Here is a 27,039-nt window from a genome sequence, read left to right as displayed (position 1 = left end):
AAAAAAATCGGTATTACTAACATCCAGTTTCTCTAAGTTGCATTACACTGTGACGCAAAATTCAACTTTTTGACTCCAAACAAAAAATCACTTATCCCAGCCGAAAGTACTCGATTAGAGGAGAATCTGAGAGGAGAACCTCTAAAATTTTATCGCCAAATTCGATTTTGAGCACTTTTTTGCAATTTTCGTATGGCCATAGCTCGAAAAGATTTTTATTGGAGAAATTTGCTTCACATTGGCAAGACTGGTTTCCTCCATTCAAATGTAATAACAGGCCTACTTGACCCTAGTTTCGTCATACATAGAAAAAAATATCACCAAAATATACCCAATTAAAAAGTTGATTGAAGTTGAAAACTTTTTCAATTAAAAAATTAATTGATACTATTAACCTTTTAATCAAACTAGAAACATTAAGTTAATGATTGGAATTTCTTAAATTTTCAATTAAAAAAGTAATTGATGCAATTAACTTTAATCAAGAGTAAGACTGTTAAAAAATTATGGATTTTTTTTTTTAATTCTCAAATATTTTTTTAAGCTATGAATTTTTGAATCAAACTAAAAAAGATTTAAAATAGTCATAGAAAGTGATTGAAATATAGTATAGCGATGAAAAATAGTTTCGTTTTTAATTAAAAAATTAATTGAATATTGCAATCAACATCAATTCAAAATTTAATTAAATCGATTAAAAAATTATTTGAAATTTGCTAATGAAATCAATTAATTTTTAATAAAATAATTTTTAGGAATGTTCAATCAATCATCATTTTCGTGATTGAAGACATTTGAATTAAAAAATTAATTGGATCAATTAATTTTGTGATTGAATCTGAAAAAAAAAATTTTGTGTGTACCCTGTTTATTTGAATCTTAGTCATCTTTGGGTCATCATTTCCTTGCTATGTTTATAAGGTTGGGGATGATAGCTCGCTATGGGGTTAATTCATGTATGGGAGCAAATATTTTCAAAACGGATGATGGTACCTCAGTAAATACCTACGGGACTATTCCAATTCCGTCCGTCCGTCTTCCTTTGAGGCTTGCTCTCTCGTTCAGTTAACGACAGTAACAACAAAAACTCTCTATAGTGCTTTTGCTTCATTCATTATGACCATTTTCAGAAATTATATGTGATTGTTTGTGCTTTACCATCTCCGTGAGAGTATATGGGTGTGTATCCGCATTAGTATTGGATTTGGAAAATTGGTGGTATGAGGCTTGGGATTTTATTTGTTCTTCGCTTGATCTTTCAGGTTTTTATGTTTATTTTATTTAACACTCATATCGTTGTGAATGCAACAGCATCATCCATGCATACATACATACATATACAGATATTAGACACCTATAGTAGAGATGAGTAAGTGAGTAAAATTGGAATAAATGGAATGTGGTGAGAAAAATATGGGAATTAAATTCTTACTGTTATCTCAATTACTGCTGCAAATGGAATCAGAAGTTTGTCCAATAAACAAAAATAAATCTAGGTTCGATACCAAATGTTAGGCCTACAAACCATATAAACCATAATTTATTGTGTCAATTGCTAATTTTGTCTACAAAGCCTATAAAAAAAGATTTTCAGTGGCCCAAATTTTCTTTTCAAGGGGAAAAAAAGTGTTGCACATGGTTACTAGGGATTAAATCTCATTTCTCCATAACATCATACAAACATAGGCTTTGGTCGGTTAATAAATAAACATTCTGAAGTGTTCTTACCAGAGAATGAAGACGACGCGTCGACTGAAACTAAAATAAAATAATTGTAAGCATTTTTTCAAATTAAAATGTATAAAGTTTTGATGAACTGGTGACAACATTTCAGTCGAGATGAATCGAGCCGCGGCCCTTTACGGCTTCGACTGGGCAAAAATAGTCGGCGGCTTCATTCTCCTGCCCTTTCAGTTATGCAACATACACTGAAAGAAGATTTTTAGGACTGACACAAGCGAAGTTTTCTTTTGATGCGAACAATTTTCTTTGAAAGCAAATAAAGATGGTTAAAGACAATCGTTGCAACGGCTTTATTTGCTCTTGAGGAAAATATTTTATAACATTCCCCTTTGATTGTCAATAGTCCAAAAATTGCTTTCGTAGGAAATTAATTTGTTTTGGGTTACAGCAACAAAAACTATCACTGAACAACATGTTTTGGTTTATGACAATTATTTACAACAAGAGAAAACTTACAAGCGCACACATAGAGAATTTTATGAGACACCACACTCACACGTGATCCATGAAAATGTCATATCACGTGCACATCACTAACCTCTACAAGTATATATGGAGTTTGATTAAAAAAATTCGTTTGCCATGTGGTTGTTTAGTAGCATTTCGAGTAAGAGAGCTCTTTCTTATGTCTTCTGGGGGATGGACGAATGTATGGATGCTGGTTGAACCACTACTTGCGGAAAACTTTCAAAGGCAAAAGTTTATTATTAATAAAACAAAAACAACAGCAACGTTGGCAATAACATCCACAATACCAACAATTCAATGTTTACTTTTAAAGGCATTTTGGGCCATATAAATAAACAAACACAGAAAAACCACCACACCAACATAAACTCCAATAACAGCTACAAAAAGTAAGAACACTATGGATATTTTGGGGCTTATTTGATTATTTTAAAGATTTATGTTTAGGTCTACCAACGTTTTATGGTTGGGATAATTAAAAATATTTCGGGCCTTGTTTACACACGCCATCAAGAACTTTATAAGAAATTGCTTTCTATCTTCCACTGTATACGCCAATAATCAGTTTCAGGACTTGTAAGGGGTCCTGTGACAAATCATAAGCTTCAAAGTTGTGCACAATTGAGACTATATTAATCATATTTCCATATGTGGTGTTGATAGAATCCGTTTTGTTTTTTACTCAATAAATGATTCTTTGGAATTATTTGATGGTGTTGCAATGCTATTTTATACATGAATGTGTCGTTGGCTTTGGCAATGAAAGGGGTGACGGGACAAGGGAAAATGTAACCCTGCATTTGTATGCACTCAAGTTACTGCTTAAATAAATTATGACCCACAACTTGAAATGTCGAGTCATTTTTTGTGTAACGTTTTTTGTTTGCCTTTTTTGGTTTTCCCCCACATACTTTTCGTCAATGGGGCCAAAGGATCAGACATTCGCACAGAAAAACAAAACTACATTTACACACATCCGCACAACTCCCACCTCATGGATACACACGAACACATGTATAAGACCCTCATGATATGTATTCATATGAATTCAAGTAAATATTCATTGGGAATATAGAATCTGTGTGCTCTTGCAAATGCTAGTGTATGAGTGGGCCCAGCCAAAAGAAATCCTTATCAAACGTACGTACCCATACCCTTGAATATGTACTATGCACATACAGACACATCAATGTGGACACACCAGAATATCTTGGGAGAAATGAGTAACGCAATAAAAACACAAACTACAAGCCATAACAATAATAATAACAGACTTACCATACCGTGGAACGAGAACGATGCTCTACACGCCCAAATCATTTAGCATAATAGCTCTGCAATATTATTCGCAAACTAGTGGAAAATAGCTTTTTTCCTTTTAGTTGATCCATATATGCAACTACTGAATTTTAGTAGCCCATTTGGTTGTTATCTTTATTTCCGAGATTATTATTTTTATTTCCGCGAGTTTATTATCTTTATTTAAAGTAGTACCAAACCGACTAAATAATAGTGGCGTATAATCATTAAAGTTTAGTACTCGATTTTTACCAATCCTTCACACCAAATACAAAATTGATACCAATCAAGCATAAAACGTTCCTATTGAAATATTGGCCTCTATTAGATTTTAGCCAATATTTGCTCCACTGTACCTCTTTCCAAGAGATGTACGTATATATTTCATGAGTTTTGTTGGAACGGTAAACGAAGAACAAAGGCCAAAGCGTACAACACTTTGTGTAGAATTTTAAAGGAGTTCTGTTATTGTTCTTTGATATGCTCATCACACATAGCCATATCCATGCATATTCACATACTTCCACATACCTCCATAAAAGCATAGATTCTTAGGGCAAGAAGTAATTTTTATTTTTTTGAATAGTTTGTCACTGGGTAAAAGTGCTGTTTGACGTTACTTTATTGCACCCGGGAGATGCTGTCGCTGGTGGAGAATGGAAAGAACAAAAGGAGCGGGAACCTCTTCAACTCGATTTAGATGGGTGGACAGTCTGGGTAAATTGTTGGGGTGGTAATTCTTGAGTTAGAATGCGGAAAACATTTACCTTAAGGGCTGCCTGTTTCCTTTGCTCTTTGTAAATGTAAACGTGCATACATGTAAATGACAAGGACATATGCTAAAGCAAAGTGTTTGTTTTGTTGTAGACACTCGTACACATTGGCTCACATACAGTGATTCTCACAAATACGCTTCCCAAAGTATGATGAAAAAGCACCAAAGAGAGGGAGAACTTAAAGTTCCTTTTGTAAGTGATGGTATGAGCTCAGTGGAATACACATGCTTAGGAGGATGAAAACTGAAAGAAAGTACTACCAATACGCTTCACATGTTCATCTTATGATGGTAACACCCCGGTAACAGATTTCTGCAATTTTAAACGCTTCCAACAGTAACCGCATGTGAATTAAATCACCTATTAGATCGTTTTTATACAACAACAGAGGCGAGCCTATTTCAAGCCTTTTTATACCCTTCACCACTACTGTGGTACAGGGTATAATAAGTTTGTGCATTTGTATGTAACGCCAAGAAGGAAAGGTCTGAGACCCATCGTTTAGTATACCGATCGTCTTAGAATTAAATTCTGAGTCGATTTAGCGATGTCCGTCTGTCTGCCCTCCGTCTGTCTGTATATGTAATTTTGTGTGCAAAGTACAGCTCGCAAATTAAGACCAATCGTCCTAAAATTTGGCATAGCGTCGTTTTTTGGAACAAAGACAATCGCTATTGATTTTGGAAAAAATCGGTTCAGATTTAGATATATTTATCCCCGATCTGGTCATAATTGGCGTGTTTATCAACCGATTTTCTTAAAATTCTGTACATCCGCATTTTTTATGAGTCTCGAAAAACTTGCAAAATATCAGCCAAATCGGTCCAGATTTAAATATAGCTCCCATATATACCTTTGGTCCGATTCAGGCTCAGGCTTCAGGCAACAGAGGCCAAGTTTACTACCGATTTTCGTGAAATTTTGCAAAGAGAGTAGAATTGATATTCTACCAATGCTTGGTTAATTTGATTGAAATCGTTTCAGATTTAGATATAGCTCCCATATATATCTTTCGTCCGATTTGCACTTATATGGCCTCAAAAGCCAGAGTTTTACCCTGACTTCAAATTTTGCACGATAGGTACGTTAACGGTGTCGTTATGTGTGCCAAATTTGAATAAAAGTCGGTTCAGATTTAGATATAGCTCCTATATATATGTTTCGCCCGATTTGGGCTTATATGGCCTCAAAAGCCAGAGTTTTGCCCTGACTTGCTTCAAAGTTTGCACATGGAGTACGTTAAATAGTATCGGTAAGTGTGCCAAATTTGGTTGAAATCTGTTCAGATTTAGATATAGTTCCCATATATATCTTTCGCCCGAGTTACACTCATATGACTACGGGGGCCAAATTTATACTCCCATTTACGTGAAATTCTGCAGAGAGTGCAGAATTATTATTCTAACTATGCATGTCAAATTTAGTCAATTTCCCCCAAATGATAGTGTCATTCCAAAGTTATTGTTATTTCATAATATAGCAAGCTCTTCATAATGCGAAAATGCTGCCTTTTTTTTTGTTACCAGTATTACTGAGAGGGGATGATGAACCAAAAGTAAATAAAAATTGTGTGTTGATCATACGCCCAGAGAATGAATATGATCACCTCAAGGTTAATATTGGAGGTTACACGTAACATGTTTGTCGGAACCATGATATTTTCATTTAGTCCTTCACGGCTTAGGGTATCCAGTGCTAGAAGAAAACAGCCCTATTATGAATCCGATTTCGACAACCATATATATCTTTCGCCCGAGTTACACTCATATGACTACGGGGGCCAAATTTATACTCCCATTTACGTGAAATTCTGCAGAGAGTGCAGAATTATTATTCTAACTATGCATGTCAAATTTAGTCAAAATCGGTTCAGATTATATATAGCTCCCATATATACTTACACCAGAGTTGGGGAAATATGGTAGACTGTTTCATATTTTAGACCCATTTTCAAATGGAATTTTCCTCCAATTGACTGGATAGTTTCCACAGGGAATATATTTAATATGACATTTAAGTGTGTCGAGTTTGATCTAATTTGGTTCACATTTAGGTAAAGCCTCCATATATTCGTTTTTCCGGTTTATACAAATATTGCCAAAATTCCCACACTTTACACAAAATTCTGTGATGATTTCCCCATATTTAGTCATATCCTAAACACTGTAATGCCAAAATTTCCACAGAACGGTTGAGTTTTAAAAAAGGCTCCAAGTCGCCCGACTTGACCAAATAGTATATCACAACCCACACTTGACCACATATCATGGCGAGATCTAACCAATATCCTTGTTTTTTACTAACATTGTGTTTCATCCCAGAGTGTTAGCCGATTTAAATTTTAATTCTAGAGTTTTTGTAGAAGTACAAAAAATTGTCTCCATTAAAAGTTTTTGTATCTGGAAATGCAAACCTTTATATAGCTCCCAGCAAATTTGAAGTAGTTGAGATGGTAACACAAATGTTTGTCTACATAGTGGTGAAGGGTATAATATAGTCGCCTCCGCCCGACTTTAGACTTTACTTACTTGTTTTCCCATATGAACATCGTTTTTAAAGTTGCAAGAAAAGGGAATTTTTGGTCTTACGGAGAACTTTTCTCTCCATTATTGGAAAATATAGAGGTGAATTCTGCTCTATTTGGCTTTGAGTTTGTGCATTTAGAAGTTGGTAATTTGGAATTTGTCTAATTCGCCTGCCTGTGACAGCTGACAGTTGTTTGCGCTGCAGGTTGCAACTTGTCGAGAATCCACTGAAACTTATTCCTAAAAGGGTTACGTTTACTGGTGCTATGTGAGTAGAGGAAATTACTTCATTCATTAACTCCCCAAAAATCTCATCGTCCACAGATCCTTCTCTGACAATATGTTTGCTTTCCCATTCCAAGTTTCCATTTGCTTAGGGCCATAATTTAATTTGTTATTATGGAGATAACATTATTGGAAGTAAATAAGCTTTTGCCTATTGCGGCTATCAGTCAGTCTACTGGCATTGAAGTTAGCTTGGGTGCGTGACATTCCACTTCTTCTGTTTGTTTGTGTGGGAGTATGGAAGACTTATTAAAAGAAATTAAATGGAACAACTTAAAGTGGAATTAAGTTGTCCTATTGAACGCTGCTGAACACCCACACAGCCAAGCCATTGAGTTCTTTTCTTGGCTGGAAGAAGCACACAAAACAATTGTCTTCTCAATTGCCAACTTTTCATTTAATTAGATGTCGCATTGCGAATGCTTATTGAAGTGGATGCCTTTGCTGGTGGCCTCTGCTTGGTCACCACAATTAGCACTAAAACCATTTAAGCGTTGCTTACTAAAGAGCTTACAATGATTTCTTCTGACAAATCCCATAAACATTTCAATCAAACTTTTGGAAGAAGGTCATGCAATGGAATTCTTCGCGTAGTTGTGGTACCGACAATCTATCACGAACATACACTTGTATACAGTGGGTGTCGAAGTAACTCCTAATTTAAAGATATATGGATTTTTATATTTTACACCAAGGGCAAAGGGAAAGGGGTTTAATTTAGATGAGATCCATTGCAAGGTGTTTTGCCTGAAGTGTTTAAGAAGGCTATGAAACGAATTTAAGTTTAGTTTGGATTCACTGCTAATATTTTTATATCAGCGATTAAGCATACATAAGAGATAAATAAATTTGTGTTCTTTTACTATATTTTCTATAGAGTGCTGAACCTTTCACGAATTTCGATATTTTGATCTCACTTTGGGCAATTTCGATTCTACGAAAATATGTTGCCTTAGTGTTACACACACTATTTCCCCCAAATGATAGTGTCATTCCAAAGTTATTGTTATTTCATAATATAGCAAGCTCTTCATAATGCGAAAATGCTGCCTTTTTTTTTGTTACCAGTATTACTGAGAGGGGATGATGAACCAAAAGTAAATAAAAATTGTGTGTTGATCATACGCCCAGAGAATGAATATGATCACCTCAAGGTTAATATTGGAGGTTACACGTAACATGTTTGTCGGTACCATGATATTTTCATTTAGTCCTTCACGGCTTAGGGTATCCAGTGCTAGAAGAAAACAGCCCTATTATGAATCCGATTTCGACAACCATTTTATGTTTGGCGAAAAACAACGTTCCCACGGCAAAATGTTCCATGTTCCTTATCCAAAATAACATTTAGGAGGCGATCATCCTTCTCCGGTGGAAATATTTTAAATCTGTTGGTAGTAGTGTAGTCAATATTGACACTCTCTGTATATTAGTTGTCTTTGCATTCACTTCTCTCCGTGGCATCGAAACTAAAAGAAAAGTTACTTACACTCGTCCATACGATTAAAAGCACTTTGTTCGAAACTAAGCAAGGAATGTCCCAATAAATAAAGCCCGGATATCTTTTAGGACACGTGTGCGTTTGCCTGTGTCGTCTTATTGACAGATTGCCAACTAGAGGAATGCGAAATAATCCAAGTTATTCAGTTCCTCCTTTTTCTCTCTTGAATGTAGTCGAAAGGGAAACAAATTCTTTCGCTTCTCTACCTTGTGCTGGGGCCCAGTTGATAGTGACCAGGTTTAGCAGCGTTAACTATGAAACTTAATTTGATTAAAAGTTTGCCTTTTTGTTGCTGTGAACTTGTAAAGTACAGGAGAGTTGAGTTTATTTAATGTTTTCGTAGCAATGGAATTGACCCTGTGAACCAAATGTACCACCTGTGCAACTATTGCATTCAATTGTGAACCTGAATAAGCTGGTCTACAAAAACTAGTTCGTTAAAAAAAAGTTTGCAAAATTACAAAAGTATGCAAATACTGAGATTTTATTGGGTAAGGTATTTTCGTAGTACTCAGTAGGGATTGTGAAATGTTTCGAAGAGTTTCAAGAAATGAATTCGAAACGATTTTTAAGGAGAATATTTCTTCAAAATAAACGTGAATAAGCGATATAAGTACAAAAACAAGGGCACTCTAATAAATATTATGGTTTATGCCTTTGCTCAAGATTTTTTGAGAGATTTTCATAAGTTAAGACTATAATTTAACTGAAGGATATACGGCTCTAAATTTCGCGGTAGGGAGGTCATATATCTCATTCATACTTCCTGTAAATATTCTTATTGTTGCTTTGTATAAAGCTTAACAAATATGTCATTTATTTGAGAGGTTAGAGCCAGGGCTGTGGAGTCGGAGCCAGAGTCGGAGTCTGAAGATTTTGCTGGAGTCGGAGTGGAGCCGGAGTCGTATAAATTTTGCTCGACTCCGACTCCGGCGAAACAAAATTTGAAGAACTCTTCATATCTTTGTAACTAAAGAAATATTTCGACAAATTAGATTCGATTGGGGTTTTTAATCGAACAATGAAAAACGAAGTACTGGATTTCAGGCCATTCAAAGTATATTTATATGGGTTAAATTTCATCGTGATATAAAAAGTAGGTTTTACTAGAATATGGGCTGAATTAAATAAATTAAATAATCCATTTTTAACATATTAAACTATCGATTTTAATCCTATATATGCTCTTGATTAAGGTAAAATTTTAAGGCAATATAGCAGTAGAACCTAACGTTCTGAATTTTTGGCAGGCATGTCGAGTGCGAAGATGGGACATACCGGACAATTTTGTGATATAGCACCTACATATAAACCCATCTCCGATTTGTTTTAAGAAATGTTTCCCAGTCTAAAATTTTCATAAGATTTGTCGGAAATTTTGTGATATTTGAGATCCATAAATAAATGCGAAAATTTCATGTCGGCCCAGATTTTGTATCTGGAGATAATTACTTGAGAAATCTCCATACACACCCGATGTCCTTGGAAGCTGAATTTTAAATTAAACATCTGCCAACGTACCATCTGAGGCGGTCTTTCGGGAGAAAGTTTGTTTTATCAAAGCCACTCGAAATTCTTTACATTCAATTAATGGCCTATAATGTCCATAACTGGGCTTTGCCCAAATAAATTTAACAAGCATACTTTTCCTCTGTTGGTTAAGCTACACTTGTAGTTTAGTCAATGCATGGTTTTAAGCTGAAATCAAAAACAACAATAATGATTGAGGAGAAACCAGCAATAACAAAAAAAATTAAAAATTTTCATTAGGATAATGAAAATGTTCATTAATAGTATGAAAAGTTTCGTTTTGTTTGAATAGTTGCCTTGTATTTATAAAATATATAAATAGATTTCTATAATATGATGAAGATTTTTATACATATCTACCCAGTTTAGAAGAGATGGTAGAAAAAGTTATTATAGTCTGGCCTGTAGAATAAAAAAAAAAAAAAACAAAATTGGAAATCTTTCAAATTCAGTATATATTTTTTTTTGAGGGGAATTTAAGAAATTAAAACCATTTAACACTGCAACCAGATTTTAAATCCTTGACTTTGAGGTATTTCCCATACACTCACTCATCAGTAAATCGGATTGAGATTTGTTAGCTTTGGCTTGAAATCCTAATAAATTCGACAAGTCCATCACCTTACGCATAAGAGAACAAATCTATGGCCATACATTTCATTGCTTTCCTAAGATGATGTTAACCCTTCCCCTGGGTAGATGGCATCATTCAAATGCACATTTATGGTGGAGACATTGTTCCAACTCCCCGGTGAATTAAGGAATATGCAAATTGTCTGCTTTCCTTTGTTAGCTCATATTGTGGGGAACTGATTGTTGGTCGTCGGTCCATTGGGACAGAGAAGATGTAGTTAGGCACTGAATGGATGTGGTGAAGACAAACATTGGGAAAAGTGCTTCTGCTACTTGTGTTAGCTTTCCGTTTTGGGACAGTATTCTAGCAGTTTTGGATACTTTTATTGTTTCCTTTGTTGTTGTTGTTGGTTTTATTGGTTTTGGAATTCTTTGGTTGTGCATCGTCGTTGGTCGGTTAGTTTTGTCGTTATTGTTATTGACCAGCAACTTGGCATAGCCTGCTGACAATTCATCCGTCCATTCATAGACGATTGCCGTGTTTGGAGTGTCGGTGTTTGTCATGGACTTGATTTACTGCCCCAAACCACAAAACTTGTTAACTCCATGTGACTTGTCAATATGTCGATTTGTAACATGTTTGACTCCCAGGATGCATCCTTTTTTATTCATTCTTACGGCACTGTTCAGCATCATTCCTTCGTTCTTCGACTTGAATGGTATACAAACACATATGCCGATTAGTTAGTACGCATTGGTAAATATGAATGTATTTGTGCGCTTGTGTCTGTGTGTGTTTATAAATGTCTCGATTCTTGTTTCATTTGCATAGCACCACCAATGATGGACATAGTAGCAAATTTATGCTACTGCAAGTAACTTTTTAACAAAGTCGATGTAATTGACCAAAGTCTAGTAAAGTGCGTTTTTTGTTGGCCAAATGAAAGCCGCATATGTTTTCCAACGTATGTATGTGTGTGTGTTTTTTTTAAACGAGCACTTAACAACCTTGGTCTATGTCATTGTTACAAAGTTGAAAAAGACGGGCGTTAAAAAATTGTTTGATAGGCTTTATACATCAATCGATTTCACTGTTGTCTAGGAAGATGATACCAAACGTAAATGGAATTCTTAAGGACTCTGGAGGATCGGTAAATAAATTTATAAACGAAGTTGTGAGCTTTGTGGCCAAATGTGCAGAAGTCGTGAACGATGTGTTAATGATTTTTTGTAGTTTTATAGCTCCGTCCTAAGAATCATTTTTAACTTAAACAACACACCAAAAATTTAACCCACCATTAAAAAAAATCAGGTTTATTTTAAAAAACTGTTAAATAAAAAAATTTTACTGATGCTACAATAAGTTAATACTCTTTTTCAAATTGAAGAACAATTATTAAAAATAATAATTATTTTTCATGTTATCCTGATACTGAAACAGGCGAATAACGTCCAAATGCATGATTTAAAAATAAATTTTGTGTTGTTGCATTACAGCAGTAAGAAAACGAAATAAAAATAAATAAAGTTCCTTAAACTTCTTTGTCCATAAAGCTCGATTAACAATTAATTGTAAATTAAGAAAAAATAAAAATTATTTTTTAAAATTTTTTTAAATGTCTTTGGCTCTATATGAAGTTCAAGACAGACAATATTTGAAATATTATGCGGAAATTTCAAAATTAGTAAAATTGTGTACTCAATTTTTGTAAAAAACTGTAAAGCAAAAAATAATTAAAATACGAAAATGTTCTCACATGTGGAAAAATTTTACTAAAATCTACTAAAATAAAGATAAATCAACTATAGAAATTTTCGTATGCTTATATCTGAACAGGATTTTTAAAAATGCCTAAAATTATCTTTCAGACATTTTTCTTTTTATTCTTGAAATTTGTGATCTAACACAATAAGTTCACAAGCACACCATATGCTAGAGTTACGTCCAATTCGTTTTGGCAACACCCTTTTTATATTTTGTATGAAATTTAATTATGAAATGCATGCTAAAAAGGATACCATCGCATCAAAGTTACTCTAGACAATTCAGCTTCAATAGCAAAGCCCTATAACAATCATGTTTATAATGACATGAAACTCTATAATAATGGTTACGCGTTTCCTTGAGCATACATAGGTGAGCGTATGTATTTGGGGAAGAGTAGATATGGGCCGACATACAACCACATCGACATATGTACTTAGTAGAATAGGTGAATAAAATTAAAATTCGAAATGAAATTGGGAAAGGGAAGAAGGCATCTAAAGATGGCAATAGGATATCTTGCCTCCATTACACAAGCAAAGAATTCAAGGTACACATCCACAGGCGAAAACAGGTCCATCCATATGCCAATGATGCTCCAAATGGGAAGATTAGAATATGAGAAATGTAAGTATACACGTTTGCATGGATATTTTTATGATTATGTTTTGTACTCTCACTCATAGTCCCTGCCCGAGTCAGGCAGGATCTTGTTCTCAAACACACACGCACACACGTACGAATTTTTATAAAGGTAACTAATGAAGCTTTTGTTGCTATGAATTTGCATAGATACTGACACATACACACACTCGCTCAAAAGCATGTACACCAGAGTGTGCCATACATCGAAGTCCCGAACATCATAAAGATAATCCACCTCAATATGTTCCGATGCTAGAAGTAAGATTTGTAGTTATAGCCATTATTATGGGACTAGCAAAATCCACTTTGACTTAGTTAAAAAAAAAATTTGTGCTGAACGCATTCGAGTTAAATATTTTAGTATTGTATACCAATACATAGAGGGCCTATATGCGTGTATGACCCAAGTATATGTGTGTCAAATATTTTCATAAGTTTTGTCGGGTTACATAGTACGTATACAACGGGGAAGGATACTACTGTAATACTTGCGGAAATGACAAACACAATCTTTACATTCTACTCCCCGCAATTCAAGTTAAAAATACCGAAAGATTTGATTTAAATTCAGACTCAAAATGTTCCAAAACGTTGATTTAGGGATATTATCCATTTTGAAAATGTTTTATTAGTTGGTTCAAAACAAGATATAAAACTCATTATAGAAAAACTTAATTGAAAAGTTCCAGGTTGGCCAAATATACATATGTGGCTTTAAGAAAACTTAATCCACATTAAGGAGTCCAAACCGCAATAATGACAATTTTTTAAAAATAAAATAATAACTTATATATCATAAGAATAACTAGAAAACATTATATTTCAAATTTAGGACCCTATCAATCCACATTATAATTATATTTTTAATTTTATTGTAAATAAATAAATAAATAAAACCTCTATATTTATTGGGTGACCTTCCCTCCATCACTTAAGATCATAATTTCGACACTTTGTACATGGGCCCTTTACTGTCTAAGGAAAAATTGTGTCTCTTGTGATGTTATTGTTGGATGCCATTAATATATCCTGTATTTGCCTGAAGTCTAAAAGAAATTGCGCTCACAAAGACTGTCATTTCTAATGTAATTATTTCTAACAATGTCAAAAAAAAAAAAAAACATATAACGTTCGAAGAGACTCCATGCCAGACATCTTGCTTCAATCGTAAAATATTTTTAAACATAAAGATTTTGATATGCATATAAACGCATATCACTTGCCAGAATCGCAGTGTAGTGTGTGTATGCATTTAATAAACTTTTTAGAAAATACAAAATTTAATTTAATTCCATAAAGGTTTGCCATTTTCTATAGTCAGACATTGTTGCAAGGAGCATTTCGCCTGAATACGTTTTCTTATCAGGACAATTAAATACCATGGTGAAGAATATAACTGATTGCAAGTATAAAATGTGTTTTATATAAATCGGCAAATATGCTTATAATAAAGTGAATCAATTTATCAAATAATTGGATTTTTTGCGAACAACAATGACCTTTGGTGAAAATTTGAAATATATCAAAATTAAAAAACTAGAAAATATATGGAGTATAATTTTTCTTTTGCTGAAGTTAAAATAGAAAATGCATATCAATACAAGCAATATAAAACCCAAATTGAATCATCTCACCCGGCCAGATCTTACTATAGCCTATGAAAATGGGTATTAGCCAAGACTGAAACATAAGTGTATAGTCAGGCTTGTGAAATTGGTATATATAATTTTCTTTTCAATAACTTAATAAAATCAATTCCTTAATCTTCATATAAACTCGTATTGTAACGTAAAGCAATAATTATAATAACTCATAATAATATATTTGCTATCCAGAACACGGTTGCTATCCAAATTTAGACGACATTGCCAGGTTGCCCATCAGTCTGTCTACCTATTCTTATTTGCTATAACTCTTTTTGGCACAAGCACCAATGATATTGAATATACAAAGATATAGTCTGACTTATATCAACAATATCGGTTCAAATTTAGGCATTCTCCTACTCAAAAACACAGTGATAATCAAAATAAAGTCTTCACCCAAAAAAAGTGAACCCACCGTGGAAGAAAATGTAGGTTTAGTTTAGAAAATTTTAGCTAGGTTAGGTTAGGTTAGGTTAGGTGGCAGCCCGATGTATCAGGCTCACTTAGACTATTCAGTCCATTGTGATACCACATTGGTGAACTTCTCTCTTATCACTGAGTGCTGCCCGATTCCATGTTAAGCTCAATGACAAGGGACCTCCTTTTTATAGCCGAGTCCGAACGGCGTTCCACATTGCAATGAAACCACTTAGAGAAGCTTTGAAACCCTCAGTAATGTCACCAGCATTACTGAGGTGGGATAATCCACCGCTGAAAAACTTTTTGGTGTTCGGTCGAAGCAGGAATCGAACCCACGACCTTGTGTATGCAAGGCGGGCATGCTAACCATTGCACCACGGTGGCTCCCAAAAAAAAATTTTAGCTAAAATAGCTTTCTAATTGCAACATGTTATAAATAATTTAATATTTTTGTCAAACTGAAGAATTTTTTGTAAATAATTAATTTTTTTCTGTAGTTTAAAAAAATTTCATATGTTGAAAGAAAAAAATTGGATTTAAAAATTGTTAAAATGTCTTTAGCGCAGTACGAAGTTCAAGATAGGTACAATTTTAGTAAAATTTACTCATTTGAGAGACTCATGAACTCAATTTAAACAAACTTCTGCCATTATAGGAAAATATGAACTATTTTATTTTGTAGTAAAATTGTGCACTATATTTGTATACAACTTTTTTTCTTATTTTTAGTTCACGTCATTAAAGTTAGCAAAAAATTATTTAAATAAGAAACATTTACTCATATTGTGCAAAATTTAACTAAAATAAACTAATCTTCATGAACTAAAATAAAGTTCAGTTGGCATTAGAGCCCCTTTTTTCTGGGTGTTCCAAGGGTTTTTTTTTTAATGTGTATTTTGCGGTGTTAGGGGTGTTAGAAATTTTCAACAAAATAGTCAATATAAAAGCCGAACTTTGTTATGGCACTCATTGTATAGATGAGTCGCCCGATGAACCGAGATTTAGGTGTAGCTCCACAGATATCTTTGACATATTAATTGTCACAAAGTATTCTTTCAATTAGACATTTCTAAAGGTATGCTAATTCATTAAATTTGATTTTGGTTTATGCTCTCTATCTACACCTTCAGACTTTATCTCTTTCTTACTTGTTAAAATTCATATTACTCGTAGATATATTTAAGTTTAATATCTTTATTTGTAAACAGCTGAGAACTCATTTGAATAATAGTTAATTACGATATGTAGCTCAATTGAATAAAGACATAAATAGGTTATGGCGACGAGTGCAGCTAATCATTCGAATCATTTCGATATTCTTCAGGTAAGTATTTTTCTATTACCTGAATCTTTAAATAGTTCTATTCAACATAACCTTTGCTCTGACTACTTAAACTTTCACAATCATTTAAGGATTAAATGGAAAATAAAAACACTCAAACATACCTTAATTCCCTGCAAACATTTGGAATTGCAATTTATATTCTACGCCATTGGGATTCCAAAAAGATTTCTGGTGTTTTGTAAAGATTCAATAAATAGTTGTGTTGGGCTATCTACCAATAGTTACCACTGTCGAACTTCCCCATAATGAATCTTGAAGGTCTATTTTTGCCAATACGTCATTTAATTGACAATATTTCACATCTACAGAGAATAATTCTTTTGTTAACATCAACCAATTTGACTATTTTCTCTTTCGTATTTTTAGACGAAATTTCAAACTCAGAGAGGATTTTTTTGGTAGTTTTCTCTGATGTATTGAAAAACTGCTATATTGTAAAAAAATATTGTTAAATATGTTCATATTGTGAAAGAGCACGAACAATTAGCCACTTAGTCCAAATTGCATAAAAATCGGATCTATATTGTTGAAATGGCAAAAATGAAATATTTACATTTGTATATAGTGCCAAAGCTAGGGTTAAAGTAAAAACCATAAACTAATTTGTTTTATGCGTGTATAAATGCGTTTTTTTAAATTTGCAATTATGCTACAGAATATTTCGAGTGCTATGAGAGTGATTTAGGTTCGTGATAATGCGGGAGTATCTGTCTGTCCTTCTTGAGCATATCCTAGAGACGTTGTTAGGGAGTTCAAGCATAAATTTCAGAAACATAAAATTCACTACTACAAGATAAAAATGCATTGGGCAATATTTTTTTTTTTGGCTTAATTTGTTTATGGGGTTGCATTTTGCAAAACAAAAACCCAAGACTCATATTTACATATTTATGTTTGTATATCACAAATAATTTCTTCGGTTTTGTTCAAATTTCATTTCTTAATTGATTATCAATGTCTTTGCAGATATATTGCTTCGTATTTGTTTTCTCTCCTTAAATCTTTGGGCATAGCTCTAGTCCATCTATGTGATGACTTGTGGACTTTGGACCGAAAGAATATTTTGCATGTCTACAAACAAAAGTTGTTAAGTTACCACTTCTGGTAAGTGCATCTTGATGCTGGCTGGCTGACTGCTAATGCATGCTGCATCTATGGCAGGACAAAATCTCGATGTAAGGACGATGTATGTATGTAAGGGACCATGCAACATAAAGAGTTGAAAATATTGAAGAAAATATCTATAAAATTAAATTAGAAAACTTATTTAAGTAAAATGAACATTCAATCAATATTTACCAAAAAGCTTTCATATGCTCAACTACACAAACACATACAAAATGTGAACATCTCAACTACATTTAACTATAGGAAAATAATTCTAACACCATGGCTATAGTTCAGGGATGGGAAAATCAATAAGATTTTAAAGTTGTTTTTTTCAAGTGCTAAGGATAAAAACTATCAAATGTTCATAACTGATTTTAATTATACCGGAAACATATGATTTTACCTTAAGGATGTATAAACTTTTTACATTTTAGATACAATAAAAATACAAAGTTACTTGGTGTTGAAATTTTACTTTGGAGCAAGATATGATTTGTTTGCATTTACTTTTTTTTTATATAAACAAATAAAAAAAAAACATTTGTGTAACAAGGGTATTTGGAGTGGAGCCCTAGAACAATCTTTAAGAAAAATTAAACAAAAAGATATCTCCTTGAATCATTGCATTGATCTACATTTGACGGATATAACGATAGATCACGAGTTATGAGCTAGAAATTCCATTGATGCGAGGGGTACATATATAAGGGATCTACATCTAAATCTGAACCGATTTGGTTGTAATTTGGAACAAATAGCAAATTACAAATTACAAAGACACCCTGTATCTATCTCATCACATTCTGGATATTGCAAACATATGCACTAACATATAATAGCCTATTCCACAGAGTAGTGTAGGGTATAAACAGTACCACGTGTATTACTATCTAAAGTACTCTAAGTTTTGGCTAAAGAACATTCTTGACCTAGCGATATACACGATTAAGCGATATACACGCTAAGAAAAAAAAAAAAACGTTTGGAAAACTTGTACCGAAAACGTTTATCTTTTGTTACAGTTTTTTGAATTCCTTCGAAAATTTTAAACTTTTATCACCAAAAAAATTCGTTTGTTACAAAAAGTTTATTTTTTTAATAAAAAAAAATATTTTTGAACCAACAACACAGTCCATTTCATTTATATCAGGCACTGTTCTTTTCTGACTTTAAGTCTATAATAAAACACATTTCATAGTAAAAATTTAATATAGTAGTATGTAATGTTGAACACCTTTTCGGAATCTTCCGAACATATCTGGAATATATGTAAAACAAAACTTATTGGTGTTCGGTCGAAGCAGGGCTCGAACCCAGGACCCTTGGTATGCAAGGCGGACGTAGCAACCACTGCTCCACGGTACCCAACTAAATGTATGTTTCTGTTAAATAAAGTTTGTTTATAACTTATTTGGATAATTGTCTATTGATGACAATAACAGCTACGTAGCCCAGTGGGTAGTGTGTTGGCTTACAAATTGCATGGTCCGCGGTTCGTTTCTCCGTCCAGGCGAAAGGTAAAATTTAAAAAATTTATAAAATCGAATAATTTCTTCTACATTGTTTGTATTACAGAAAAAGGTGCTAAGAACTAAAAAACCTCGTGGAAGTGAGAAAGATATGAGGGAAAATGCAATTAGCCAGAAAAGATTGTTTTTTTGTTTAGTTAGTCTTTGTGAAATTGTTTTTACATTCTGGAAAAGAATAAACGTTTATCATAAAAAGTATATACTTTTCTTCCAATGAGAAAGCATATGAGAAACGAACTTTGTTTGTCTAAAATTTCGTTTGGGAGGAAAGAATTAGTTTTTGCGTGTATTTATCTTTGTTTTCAACCTATAACGAATAGACTATATCGATAAATTCTAAAAATATTTTCGTCGCGATCAGAATTTTCATTTTGGTTGCGTAGACTATTATCGGTACATGAAACATTTAGGCTAAAATTTATGTGCCATGATACACATATATAAATATTTCAAATCAATTCAATTGTCCTCCTGTGTGGGCAGTGTGTAAAACAAAACTAAAAGATTCCTTTTATCAGTGCGGTTTGTGCAAACAAAAAAATCAGGTATCATCTACAGACAAATCGAATGTTGTGCATCAATCAAAGTGTATGCAAATTTTTATTGACAAATAATGGCATTTTGCAATTTTATTACTCATCCTCAATGATGGCTTATACTCTGTTTTAATATTTCCCTTAACTTCCGAAACCAATTGAGACCAACACATGCAACGAATCTTGTGCAAAATATAAATTTCTGTCTCTATGTTCCTGACCAAAATGAGTGTTTTTATCAAGTGCATCATACTAAAATTTCAATTAGTAGCCGATGTTATCAATCAATATTGGTACTAAGTGAACAGAGCACATTTTCGGTTAACATCTTGGCCAGCACCGTAGAAGAATTTAAAGCAGAAGGACATTTTGCTTACCAAGATGTAACAACAACTGGCCACAGACCATGTACAAGGATATTGCAGTAAGCCCAGGTATTTCTGTTTTGTGTAGAATCTAAAGGGAATAAGTTTGTCATTTTATTTCATAGTTTCTTGTGTTTATATTTGAAAATGGATGATATTTTTACTTTACTACTTTGTATCGAGCTTTGTATCAAATTAAGAGATTTCTAAGAAAATTATATGAGTTTTGAGATAAATACATTTACGTTCATACATGCATTCAAACATGATATTTAGGAAACTGGAATTTGCATTTAATAGATTTGAAACAAGAAAAGACATTAAATTTGAAAATAAATAATCATTCGTTTACCATTTTCTAAATTAGATATAAATATAAAACATGGGGATGTATACCCCCAAAGAATGTGTATAATTTCATAAAATAAACTAGTGTAAATGCACTAAATGTACTTGAAGCTATAATAGGAGAAAAGCGTAAACGAGAGACAACAATGCAAAAGTCATAAAAAGCTAAGGAACTTCAATCAAAAATTGAAAATGCTTATAGATGTACTGAGACACAAATCTTGTTTATGAGGGAAAGAAAAAAGAGCAAGTGGAAAAAAGTATACAAGATCGTCTTCGGAAGTGATTCTGTGTCAAATCGCCTTGGACCAATATTTATTGAAGATGAACTTCATTTATTCCGTTGTTAGAGGATAGTAATACAAGCTTCGCTATTAAAGGAAGATTTCCTCCTACATTTGGATACTAAGAGTTTGTTCATGCTCCATATCATCAAAAAAGTTTGAATGTTGGTAAATTTTACTTTCATGTACCTCTATGAGTTTATTCCTTTCAATACACCATGAGATCAATGACCGATGATATCTCACACATAAAAACAATTGATCGTATAAACCAGGACATAACGTTTGTCTATAATGCGAGCATCAGAAATTTATTCAGAGGAAACTATTACCTGGTAAAATTGCTCTACTTCTCCACTTCAAGGTAATGACCAAGTTGAGATAAAAACAGGTTCCCATTATTACTACACAGAAAAACAAGTAAGTAAAGTCTAAAGTCGGGCGGGGCCGACTATATTATACACGCAAAAAAATAATTCTTTCCTCCCAAACGAAATTTTTGACAAACAACGTTCGTTTCTAATTGTTTTCTTGCTAATTGCATTGTTTTCTTGCTAATTGCATTTTCCCTCACATCTTTCTCACATCCACAAGGTTTTTTAGTTCTTAACACCTTTTCCTGTAATACCAACAATGTAGAAGAAATTATAAAGGGTGATTTGTTAAGAGCTTGATAACTTTTTAAAAAAAAAAAACGCATAAAATTTGCAAAATCTCATCGGTTCTTTATTTGAAACGTCAGATTGGTCCATGACATTTACTTTTTGAAGATAATTTCATTTAAATGTTGACCGCGGCTGCGTCTTAGGTGGTCCATTCGGAAAGTCCAATTTTGGGCAACTTTTTCGAGCATTTCGGCCGGAATAGCCCGAATTTCTTCGGAAATGTTGTCTTCCAAAGCTGGAATAGTTGCTGGCTTATTTCTGTAGACTTTAGACTTGACGTAGCCCCACAAAAAATAGTCTAAAGGCGTCAAATCGCATGATCTTGGTGACCAACTTTCCTGGTCCATTTCTTGAGATGAATTGTTCTCCGAAGTTTTCCCTCAAAATGGCCATAGAATCGCGAGCTGTGTGGCATGTAGCGCCATCTTGTTGAAACCACATGTCAACCAAGTTCAGTTCTTCCATTTTTGGCAACAAAAAGTTTGTTAGCATCGAACGATAGCGATCGCCATTCACCGTAACGTTGCGTCCAACAGCATCTTTGAAAAAATACGGTCCAATGATTCCACCAGCGTACAAACCACACCAAACAGTGCATTTTTCGGTATGCATGGGCAGTTCTTGAACGGCTTCTGGTTGCTCTTCACTCCAAATGCGGCAATTTTGCTTATTTACGTAGCCATTCAACCAGAAATGAGCCTCATCGCTGAACAAAATTTGTCGATAAAAAAGCGGATTTTCTGCCAACTTTTCTAGGGCCCATTCACTGAAAATTCGACGTTGTGGCTCGTTAGTAAGTCTATTCATGATGAAATGTCAAAGCATACTGAGCATCTTTCTCTTTGACACCATGTCTGAAATCCCACGTGATCTGTCAAATACTAATGCATGAAAATCCTAACCTCAAAAGAATCACCCTTTATAAATTTTATAAATTTTATAAATTTTTAAAATTTTTTTACCTTTCGCCTGGATGGAGAATCGAACCGCGGACCATGCACTTTGTAAGCCAACACACTAACCACTGAGCTATGTACCTGTTATGGTCATCAATAGATAAATATCCATATAAGTTATATTTATATAGCATAGCTTGCGGGGCCCACGAACCAAATAAACAAAGTTTATTTAACAGGAAAAAACATTTAGTTAGGCACCGTGGAGCAGTGGTTGCTACGTCCGACTTGCATGCCAAGGGTCGTGGGTTCGATCCCTGCTTCGACCAAAGTTTTGTTTTTTGTTTTTTTTTTTACATATATTCCAGATATGTTCGGAAGATTCCGAGAAAATTTTCTATATTACATTGTAGTATATTAAATTTTGAACTGTAAAATGTGTCTTATCCCTAAAATCAGAAAAGAACAGTGTTTGATATAAACGAAATGGACTGTATTGTTGTTTCAAAAATAACTTTTTTATTGAAAAAATAAAAATTTTGTAACAAACGAATTTTTTTGGTGATAAAAGTTTAAAATTTTCGAAGCATTTCAAAAAACTCTAACAAAAGAAAAACGTTTTCGGTACACGTTTTCCAAACGTTTTTTTTATTTGCGTGTACCCTTCACCATCATGTAGACCAAAATTTGTGTTACCATCTCAACTCCTTCAAATTTGTTGGGAGTTATTATCAAGGTTTATATTCCCATATACAAATATTTATATCTGAAACGATTTGGAGACAATTTCAACCGATTTCAACCAAATTGGGCACACTTACCAATACCATTAAACGTACTCCTTATGCAAAATTTGAAGCGACTCAGGGCAAAACTCTGGATTTTGAAGCCATATGAGTCTAAATCGGACGAAAGATATATATGGGAGCTATATCAAAATCTGAACCGATTTGAACCAAATTTGGCACGCTTAACGATACTATTAAACGTACTCTTTGTGCAAAATTTGATGCTAATCAGGGCGAACCTCTGGCTTTTGAGGCCATATGAGTCTAAATCGGGCGAAAGATATATATGGGAGCTATATCTAAACCTGAACTGATTTTAACCAAATTTAGCACACTGAATGATACTCTTAAACGTACTCCTTGTGCAAGCTTTGAAGCAAATCAGGGCAAAACCCTGACTTTTGAGGCTATATTAGTCGAAATCGGACGACAGATATATATGGGAGCTATATCTAAATCTGAACCGATTTCAACCAAATTTAGCACAATTAACAATACTATTAAACGTACTCCTTGTGCAAAATTTGAAGTAAATCAGGGCAAAACTCTGGCTTTTTTGGCCATATAAGTGAAAATCAGATAAAAAATATATATGGGAGCTATATCTAAATCTGAACCGATTTCAACGAAATTTGATACACTTAATGATACTATTAAACGTACTCCTTGTGCGAAATTTGAAGCAAATCAGGGCAAAACTCTGGATTTTGAGGCCATATAAGTTCAAATCGGATGAAAGATATACATGGGTATAATATTTAAATCTGAACCGATTTGGCTGATATTTTGCATATCTTACGAAAGCCCCAAAATATTTGGCTGCCCGAAATTTTGAGAAAATACGTTGATAAATACGTCAATTATGACCAGATCGGTGATAAATATATATGGCAGCTATATCTAAATCTGAACCGATTTTTTCAAAATCAATAGCGATTGTCTTTGAGTCAAAGTGAAACTCTGTGCCAAATTTGAAGCTGATTGGGCTTAAACTGCGAGCTGTACTTTGCTCACAAAATTACATATACAGACAGACGGGCGGACAGACAGACGGATCGACTCAGAATTTAATTCTAAGCCGATCGGTATACTAAACGATGGGTCTCAGACTTTTCCTTCTTGACGTTACATACAAATGCACAAACTTATTATACCCTGTACCACAGTAGTGGTGAAGGGTATAAATATCACCAAAATATTTCCAATTAAAATGTTAATTGAAGACAAAAAAAATTTCAATTAATAAATTTATGGATACAATTAACTTTTTAATCAGAATAGAAACGTTACGTTTATTAAACCAGTAATTGACAATTTTAAAATTTTTTATTCAAAAATTAATTGGTAGTTTTTAAGAGTAAGTTAAAAGAGTTATGGATTTTTTTTTTAATTTTTAATGAAAAATTGATTTCAAACAATCAATTTTTTAATCAAACTAAAAACACTAAGTCATTTGAGAATGTAATTGAAAATAGTTAAGTTTTCAATTAAAAGATTAATTGCGTTTTGCAATCAACATCAATTAAATTTTTAATTGAACCATTTCAAAAATGAATTGAAATTTGCTAATGAAACCAATAAATTTTTTATGCCCAATTAAAACTGTAATTCATGCTATCATTTTCGTGATTGATTGACATATCAATTAAAAAAATAATTGGATTAATTAATTCCAGAAATTTTGTTTTCTATGTAAATATAGGTATATTTAATTTTGTATACACTGGCAAGTTTGAGATACACCTTCCATAGGCAAGCGGATGTGGCAGTGGGCACATTTTCCTAATCTCCAGTGTTATTTAATGAATGTTTCGTGAGCTTTTGAAGATGTCCAAAAATTTAATACAAATTTGTGAAATTTCCTCTGCAAAAAATTTACACCATTATGCCTTAATTTGCAAAAAAACTGAAATGCTCATGCCCATATATTCATAGATTTCCGTTATTCAAAAGTCAGAAATCTATTTCCACTACTTTTGGAAGAGTTCATGGCAAAATTTAATGGTAAATTTTCGAAAATTCGATACGCCCATATACTCATAATTATCAATTCCACGCTCTGGGTGATTCCGTTCAGTTACTGTATAAAAAACCTGTCATTGATCCCTATAGCGCAATGTCATGACATATGTATAATCAATCTGTGGGAGACCTCTTCAAAATATTCTACTATTCTCTTATACTCTTAAGAAAAAAATCATTAGCAATATTTAATAGGAAATTTATACTGCCCTGTTCATTTCCTCATCCCTATGACATACAAAAATGTGCGACAATGGTTCATCATTATGCCATGATTTATGTCACTCTGATGAACTGTTTTTGTATAGGGACAATATGGTTAATTTGGTAGTCATACAATGCAAGGAGTAAATTTTATCTTCCTCGTTACTACCCACAAGGAATATTTGAATATTGACAAAATTCTAGGTTTCTTTGGCTGAACATCACCTTTGTACCATTTAAGTGGGCGGATATACGGAAGGACCTAGAAATCGACCATGACCATTTTATTAGGTTCATATACTACCAGGGTGGCCAGTATTCGTCACAAAGCTCCTAAAATTATTCTCTCATATAACAATTGCCAGAACATGGAAAAGGACATGAGGAACCACAACCTCAACCCCAACAACTGGAACAACGTAAATGAAAGAAGCAAAAAATATTATCAAAATTCCAGTGTGTCAGAGGGACAAAAACGAGAAATTCCTGGAGCTTATAAAATGACTTAATGCCGCCTGACTCTTAGCCCCGGAGTTGAATGAGTGTTGGCAAGTGTCTTTTATGGAAGAGCAAATATTTTCTTTTTTACTTTCCAAGGATATGCTCATATGGAACCTGTGCTCGTATGTGGTGTAGGCGACTGGGAGGGGGTCTGAGTGTATGTGTGTACGTGTACGACATTCTTGACATTTAAGATTTTTTGTCGATTTGAATTTAATTAAGTTTTCCTGCTCGTTGAACGTTAAACGAGAGTTTTGTGTGGTTTGATGTGGTTATTTCTTGAAATAGCTCGCTCGGTGCTTAAGGTCTTGCCTAAATTATGTAAAATATTTTTATTATGAGCAGTAGTAGATTTTTATAAAATGCAAGAGTGCTCTCTTGGCCGTATGTGTGGCCCAAGATTTTACTTTTATGGAATGCTAATTGAAAATGAAACATTGAAATTGCTATGATCTTCCCCTGTCCAAAAGTTTCATGGCAAATGCCTGCACGGCCTCGAGCAAAGTTTTCTACAAGAAAATTTGAAGAGGCTAGAGATAATGCTTTTCGGTCTAGTAATAGAGTTGGCAACAAAAACAAACCCTACACCATTTCAAAAAGTAATGTCCATAAAATTAAGTTTATTTTGATAATGGACAACTTAAATGGGTTCGCTTGATATTAAACTTAACCATGAGCATAATAGTGCCCAAAATAAGGCACATGCGTTATTGGCTATAAAAGAGAAAAAAATAGAAACAAGTATTTAGCGTTAACATATTGTATCCCCTACAATTTCAAGATATCAAAATTTAGTAGACATCAAAGAAGTTGCTTTCGAGAGAAATATGATTATGAATCGTGATATATTTAGAAAAAGTTTTCAAAATGCATTTATCATAGTGATGCGCATTCGAGACTGTTTCTTGTACGAAGTACATATAGCGTATTATAGTTCATGCAATGATATCATGAATTATTTATTAGCCTATCATTACCAGATTTTTATGATGTTAAAAATGTTGTCTATAATGGTTGGGAAGAGAGTTGTTTCGGATTTCCACATCGTCATTAGTTCATTTTATTGGACTATATTGGTAAATCGTTCTTTTATTCCACAGGACGAGCTTTATCCACGAGCTTAATCCAACATATCCAAAAAAAAGAAATGTAGTAGAAGCATTTTCACTTTCCAAATACACCACTCCAGGATTTTGAAAGGTAAAGTGCTCAGCGAAATAAAAGAGAGTTCACATGCTGTATAGTTACTCTACTCCTTTGATGGATATAG

At 33.5% G+C, this 27,039-nt stretch overlaps 1 long non-coding RNA gene across 1 annotated transcript in view; it reads left to right on the top strand.

Moving 5' to 3' along the window:
- Positions 1 to 18,087, top strand: part of LOC142237004 (uncharacterized) — a 46,145-nt gene extending 28,058 nt beyond the window's left edge. The window contains exon 2 of the long non-coding RNA XR_012722299.1: positions 17,488 to 18,087. This is a non-coding gene — a long non-coding RNA (uncharacterized LOC142237004). The remainder of the gene's footprint in view (positions 1 to 17,487) is intronic.
- The last annotated feature ends 8,952 nt before the right edge of the window (positions 18,088 to 27,039 follow it).

This window comes from Haematobia irritans, chromosome 1, assembly GCF_050003625.1.
Source record: "Haematobia irritans isolate KBUSLIRL chromosome 1, ASM5000362v1, whole genome shotgun sequence".
NCBI classification, from domain to species: domain Eukaryota; kingdom Metazoa; phylum Arthropoda; class Insecta; order Diptera; family Muscidae; genus Haematobia; species Haematobia irritans.
Note: the sequence above shows the minus strand (reverse complement) of the source record. Positions and strands in the feature narration are given on the sequence as shown.